Source organism: Heteronotia binoei, chromosome 21 (genome assembly GCF_032191835.1).
Source record: "Heteronotia binoei isolate CCM8104 ecotype False Entrance Well chromosome 21, APGP_CSIRO_Hbin_v1, whole genome shotgun sequence".
NCBI lineage: Eukaryota > Metazoa > Chordata > Lepidosauria > Squamata > Gekkonidae > Heteronotia > Heteronotia binoei.
The window spans coordinates 155,369,981-155,377,175 of record NC_083243.1 but is presented as its reverse complement, the minus strand read 5'-3'; positions in this window follow the sequence as shown (position 1 = coordinate 155,377,175).

Here is a 7,195-nt window from a genome sequence, read left to right as displayed (position 1 = left end):
CCAAGTGCCATCAGAAGGTCCACAAGTGAAGCCCTTCCACTGTCCCACCCCCCACCCCCCAAGCACCAAGAATACAGAGCATCACTTGCCCCAGACAGAGAGTTCCAGCAATACACTGTGTTGTATATGCTTGTAACCACCACCACCTCCTGTGGCAGTGAATTCCACATGTTAATCACCCTTTGGGTGAAGAAGTACTTCCTTTTATCAGTTGACTATAAGACTGTTCTTTAATGGGCATAATACTTTGGGATTTTATTTTTGCAATTTTGATTTTTAAGGGACCCGCCAAAACCCAAAGCAGGACTATTTGATTTTTATTTTTTAAATTGAATGGGAATTTGTTTTGGCTAGATGTGATTTTCTGTGAATCTTAAATAATAATAATAATAAAGGTTTAGCAATTGTTGCTAAAATGAGGGTTTTTAATGACTTTAATAACCTATAGAATACACTCTAATGTAAAGCTAAAAAGTTAAGTTGTTTAATTAGGATTTGGAATATTATAGCTAGAATTATACATACATATATAAACAAAGGTATGCACACACACATAAGAAGGCATGTGAAAGGGAATACAAGGAAAATGTATACATACCTTGAACATTTTTGGTCTTTTTTGAATGGTTGATGAAGAAGTGGCCTTTTGCTCATCCCCATGCATTGAGACGTTTGTCAATGAATTAATCCACTAATAGTTTTTTTCTTTGTTTTCCAGGGAAGTTAGTGAGTGTAATCTGTGGCGATTGAGATGAATCGTCCCTTTAGATCAAGGGTTCCCCTCTCTTTTTAGCATGAAGTTGTGGGAGCAATTGGAAATGGCCATTGCCCTTTGTTCTGTTCTTTGTTGTTGGAGATGAGTGCAGCTGTAAAAACAGCATTCCATGGGTTTTGTTTCTCTTTCTTACTAATTTTTTTTAGAAAACACACCTTTTTGCTCATAAAAAAGCTAACTTTTCAAGTAGGTGCCTAAAGTTATCTACATTAGCTAACAGGACATGCACATTATAACTACCTTTCTAACTTAGAATCCTTTCATGTTTAATGAAAAGTTTGTTTTATTTTTATTAGCCTTGAGATTCCTTTGTTTGTAACTTAGATAAAGAAATACAGCTGCTGTTGCTCTATATTAAAACCTCCTGGTTAATAAGTTTGTTCTGAAGACCAGAATCTATTTTTTTTTCTTTTCCTTTTTTTCTTTTGTCATTTTTTGTAGATTAAAGATACACAGATTTGGTTTTGTATGATGATAGACATGATAGGTAAGAATTTGGAATTTGCTATTAAATATACTGTAAAACAGTAGGATTTTATAATAATATCAAAAGGTCATAAACATTTGTAGAATTTAAAGGTAATATCTATGTACCAATTTTGAATACTAGCAGGTATAATGAACTATTCCCTTTCTTTTGCTTTCTAAATGTAGTAATAACTGTAACCTACTCTTTTACTTTCTGTACCCTATCCCTGATCCTTTCCCCCAATTTCCTATTTTTCCCTGTAAAACTTAATAGTTAAAAAAAAAACCCAGTTAAATATCAATACAAACCAGCAAAAATAGTTTTAAAGAGTATACATCTTGGATCAATAGTTTACAAAGTAATGTCTGAATAAAAAAACTTTCGTTACTCTTTTGAAAGGTTCAAGATGCAGGACTCATGGGTTTCTCTCAAAAAGTTCTTTAAAGTGAGAGCCACCGCTGACTATTACCTAACTAGATCCTGATGGGCAGCCATGTTGGTCTGTAGCAGTAAAACAAGGTTAGAGTCCAGTGGCACCTTTAGACCAATGAAGTTTTATTCTAGGTATAAACGTATGCATGCACGTGAAAGTTCAAACTTTGTTGGTCTTAAAGTTGTCGTTGGACTCTTCCTAGTAATTGCATCTACATCAGTCATAGAATTTGTAAAAGGAAGTCCAGTATATGATTCAGATGTTTGGGGTCCAGCCCATTTATGGTTTAAAGATCAAAATGTGTGTCTCTTACCACATTTAATGTGTAAAACTGCTGTAGCATAGCAGATTAGTGGACCAACATTTCATATATGTGCAAATACTTGCAATGCCTTGTTAAGCCAAACCCTTTGTCGTCTAAAAAAACCCCCTCCTGATACATACAAAATTAGTCTGTCAAAGTAAAAAGAAATATAGCATATATGTGGGAGACATTCAAACATTTTCCTTCCACTTGCAGCTTGAAGAAGGACAAGAGAAAAGTTTTACCACTGATTATGCTGATTGTATAATACAGTCCTTAGTACAACCTGATGACATTCCTTGAAGAGAGATCTGCAAAAAATTCTCCAGAATACCTTTAAAACCCCTATCTCACCACAATGTTTTCATATTCTATCCATGTAAAGAATGTAGTAGAATTACAGTGTGCTCTCTCTCTCTCAGTTCTGTTTATGTGCTCTGCTGAAACAGTGTTACAGATTAAGACAAAAATATGTTTGAAATGTCAGCAGGTTGTATGTCTAATTTGGCAACAGGCACTTGCGTATTGAATGATTGTTTCACAATACAGGATATCTCTGTTGTAAATATTTCTTCCTTCTCATCTTCTTGAACTCAGAAGGACTTCTGAGAGAGCCAGTTTGGTGTAGTGGTTAAGTGTGCGGACTCTTATCTGGGAGAACCGGTTTGATTCCCACTCCTCCACTTGCGCCTGCTGGAATGGCCTTGGGTCAGTCATAGCTATCGCAGACGTTGTCCTTGAAAGGTCAGCTGCTGTGAGAGCCCTCTCAGTCTCACCCATCTCACAGGTGTCTGTTGTGGGGGAGGAAGATAAAGAAGATTGTGAGCTGCTCTGAGACTCTGAGATTCGGAGTGGAGGGTGGGATATAAATCCAATATCATCATTCGGGGTGTGCATTCAGTTCGGCTGAACCGAATAAACCTCTGAACCCCCCCTGATTTGGAAGTATACGGCGCCGTATACTTCCGAATCCAATTGGAAGCCATTATACGGCTTCCCATATACTTTTGAATCAATATTTGGAAGTATATGGAAGTCCATAGAAAAGGTGGGAAAGGAGCTTCTGCAGCCTCAGGGGAGCTGCTTGCCTCTTTTCCCGCCTTTGGAAGCCTTTTCCCACCTCTCCCATAGCCTCCCTGGAATCAGGGAGGGAGGGGGAGAGGAGCCTCAGCAGCCAATCCAAAGCATGCATTTGCAAAATGCATTGCAAATGCATGCTTTGCAGGGCTGTTGTGTAGCTGATGGCTGGGTTAATCCCCCAGCCATCAGCAACATTGTTGTTCTTTTGTTTACTTGGGTATCCAAGTAAATAGTGTTCTCTGGCCAATCACAGAGCAGTGGTATTTTTTGAAACTGGCCAGAGAACCTTTTTAAGGCGTCTGCCTGGCTGGACTCCATTCCATTGCTGCTGTGTTGGTGTTGGTGTGTGAGAGAGATTGTGCTGCGCTGGCCCTTGGCCTCAGCTGCTGCTGCTCTCTCTCAGCCTTGCCTGACCTGCCTGGAGAAGAGAAGACATCTAAGGTAAGACAGTCTTGGGGTTCTTGTTTTTATTTTAGTTAGTAAAAGGACTTTTTAAGACTCAGAGTCCTTATCCAGATTTGGGTGGGTGGGTACTGGGTAGCTTATTTGGGGTTAGGGTATTCAGATTCAGAGTATAGGGCGGGATATAAATCCAATAATAATATCCTCCTCCTCCTTCTCCTTTTTCCTCCTCATCTCAATTTATACCACATCCTACCCCCTAGCAAAAAAAAAAATCCATGCCTCATGTCGGAGAAATATTTGTGCATGTGTGTGTGTAACCCCAGAAATGCTAGTGTCTGAAAAAAATATCAAAAGATAAGAAGGCACTGTGAAGGGGCTATAGACACCACTTTGTTGGTGTTAAAAGTGCCACTGGGCTCCAACTCAGTTCTCACATTTGTTGACTGCTTTATTATCTGTATACCAATTTACTGTGATTTACACATCTTACCCAATGTATTATTCCACTGGTCCACTCCCACCTTTTCTTGGATTTAGCCTGGTCCATGGGCATTGTTGGGGGGGGGGGTGTTCCCTAAATTTATGGGGAGGGAGCTTCTTCATAAATTCATAGGTAGCGATAATGGAGGCCCCTCCCTGTTACGTCACTGGTTCCTCCCTATGATGTCATGGATCAAGTGTCTCTGGCTGGGCCCCAGCCCCCCCCCCCCCCCCCCCCAGGAAACTGAAAAGTCTATGCCCCTGCTCTGTGGTAGATTGGCTGGAAAACAGTGACTAGCCCAAGGCCATATAGTATATTGCATAGCTAAAATAATGGGATTTGAAATCTGAATGCAGGTATTTCTATTCTAGCTTCAGGACCCTAAAAAAAAAATTGCAGAGCTGTATCTACTGGTATAGAATTGCTATTTTTATGAACTTGCTGGTGGTATACATGTATAGAGAGCAAGAGTATCACATCTCAAATATCCTCCCTCTTTTTGCAGGCATTTTGTCCTTCCTTTCCCTGATCTCTACAGTTTACTGTGCTAGCCTTGACACCAGCAAAGGCATAACTCTCTCCCCCTCTTTCTGTCACATCCCTATCATGTGGCTGTGATACCACATTCTTACAGCTAAGTGGGTCTCATGGAACCTCTGGAAAGGTTGAATATCTGTATTGGTGGTGGTGGAAAGTGCCATCATGTCATAACTGATTTATGGTAACCCTGTGGGGATATCAAGGCAAGAGATTTCCTGAGGTGGTTTGCCATTCTAGCAATACTTCACTTCCTTGATGGTTTTCCATCCAGTTACTAACAAGAGCTTAATCATGACAAATCAGGAAATTATTTGACCCTGGGCCCTTGGCAGGATAAGTCTCCCAACATATATCAGGTAAATTAAAATCACCCATAGCTACTAGATCATATTGTTTGGACACATTGGGCAGCTGTCCCAAGAGGAAAAGCATCCCCCTTTTCTCCCTGATCAGATAGTCTGTAACAAATTGTAACCACAATACTATTGGTCTGTCCTTTTCTTATTTTTTCCCAGACACTTTCCACAGGACCATCACATTCATCATTCAATATTTCATAACAATCATACCCGTGCCTAATGTACAAAGCCACACCTCCACCCTTACATGCAGTTCTTTTTGAACAACTCATGCCTCTATTGGCACACTCTGCTCAAAAGAATTCTCCCAACAGGTCTGTAATAACTACTGAATGATACCCTTCCATCTGGATTTAAAATTAAAGCTCCTCCTACTTATTCCTCATACCTTAGGCATTAGTATAAAAACACTACAAGTCCCTTGCCCTTATGCCTGACATCCCCGATATCTCAGCTCATCATTTGGGTTGTCCATCTACTTCCCAAATATCTCCCTGCTATCAAATCCCTTTCTAAGGCTAAAGCCCCACATCAGACATCTCCATTCCCCTCCAACACTAATTTAAATCCCTCTCAATTGATCTAGTTAACTCTAACCAAACACATTCTTTCCCATCCTTGTAAAATGGAGCCCATCACATACAAATAAACTATCCTCAAGAAATCCTAATCCTTGATCCTGAAAACCAAACTGCTCCTGTCAGGACCACCCTCTCAAGCATTGATTTACCTCTAAGAACTTCTGCTTCCTCTACCTTTGTCTTCCTGGAACAGGGAGGATTGAGAAAAATATGACCTGAACTTCCATCTCCTTTAACTGCCTCCCCAAAACCTCACAATCTAATATAAAATGCTGAACGGAGTTATCAGTCACATCATTTGTTCCCACATAAATCACAGCAAATGTTTCTGACATCTGATGAGATCAGGTTAACCTGGGTCATTTAGGTCAGAACAAAGACCTGCATTACAGACTTTCTAATCCTCAAAATACTGGATCCCATATGCACCTCCTCCTGTACTGTCCATCCTTGCCTAGGAATATCGCTTACCTGCTTCCAGCAGAAGAGCACCTACCAATTTTCCTTGGTCTCTGCTGCTGCTTGAATGAGCAGTGGGGGATAAAGCGAAGGGGAAAGTGGCACTGCAAAAAGCTACAGCATCATTTCCAGATTTAAAAAAACAAGTAATGTCACTGCATCACAAGGACACCTGGATCTCTGTGGTAAAAAATTAGAGATCAGCAGCATTCCTAGAGTATCATTGCTACACCCTGCAGTTGGATCCTCCTGCTGCCAAATCTTCAAGGTCTGGCAACCCTAATCCCCCCACTTAAAATCCCTTTCTCAAGTCCTACCTTATCCTCTAGCCCTGAAGTTCCTCTTCTCAAACCTGTGCCCTTCCTACAGAGGTTTGGGGTAGCAACAAAAAACATGGCTGTTCCTCTGGAAGCCCACCATCTTGAGGCTGCCTGGTGTATACTTGAAGTACCTGGCCTAAATATTTTTTGCTACCCATGTTTTTAACCATGAGGGATTTTTTAGTTACTTTAATGTCCAGCTTTTAGGTTCAGGAGTGCTTTATCAATACTGTTTTTAGGCTGTTCTGTGTTTTCTACTTTTTAAAATGGCTCTTGGGGGCGGGTTGTATTGTTTTTTTTACTTTGTGAGCTGCCTACAGCCAGTTTCTGGGAAGACTACATATAAACAAACAAACTTTTTTGGGTGATGACTAATAGGCAAACCTTTCCCACTGGTTATACTACTGTACAAGGACATCTCATGAAACCATAAAAAATAACTCTTTATTAGGGAAACTATTGAGTATGATCTATCTTTCAGAACCAATCCTAAGATCTAGTTGGAAGTAAGTCCTGTTGACTGCTATTAGAACAATGTGTCCTTAATACTATAAGCTTAGGTCCAATTCATTCAGTCAGATTCCCCTAAGAAGCCCCAGTGCAGTGATTGTGGTGGAACTATTAGTATAAGCCAGGCCATACACAGGAACATACGGCAGCCTTTTCTATGATGATTGCTGTACTTTTCCCTGTCACTAAAAAGTTGACACTAGTTGCATTTATGTTTCCTTCTTGTTCATTCTAATATTTTCTCATCCAGTTGTCAGGCAAACATGTGGTTAAGGGGAGGAAAGGTAGCTGATTTCATTAGATCTTGAAAGCTGAGTAGGGTCAGTACTTGGATGGGAGGAAGACTCTGCAGAGGAAAGGTTGTGGTAGTGGCAAATCACCTCTGCTTCTCACTTTCCTTGAAAGTTCCTTGCTGGAGTTGCCAAAAGTCATTTGTGACTCAACGGCACTTACATCCATCCATCCATGGTTAAGGGGCA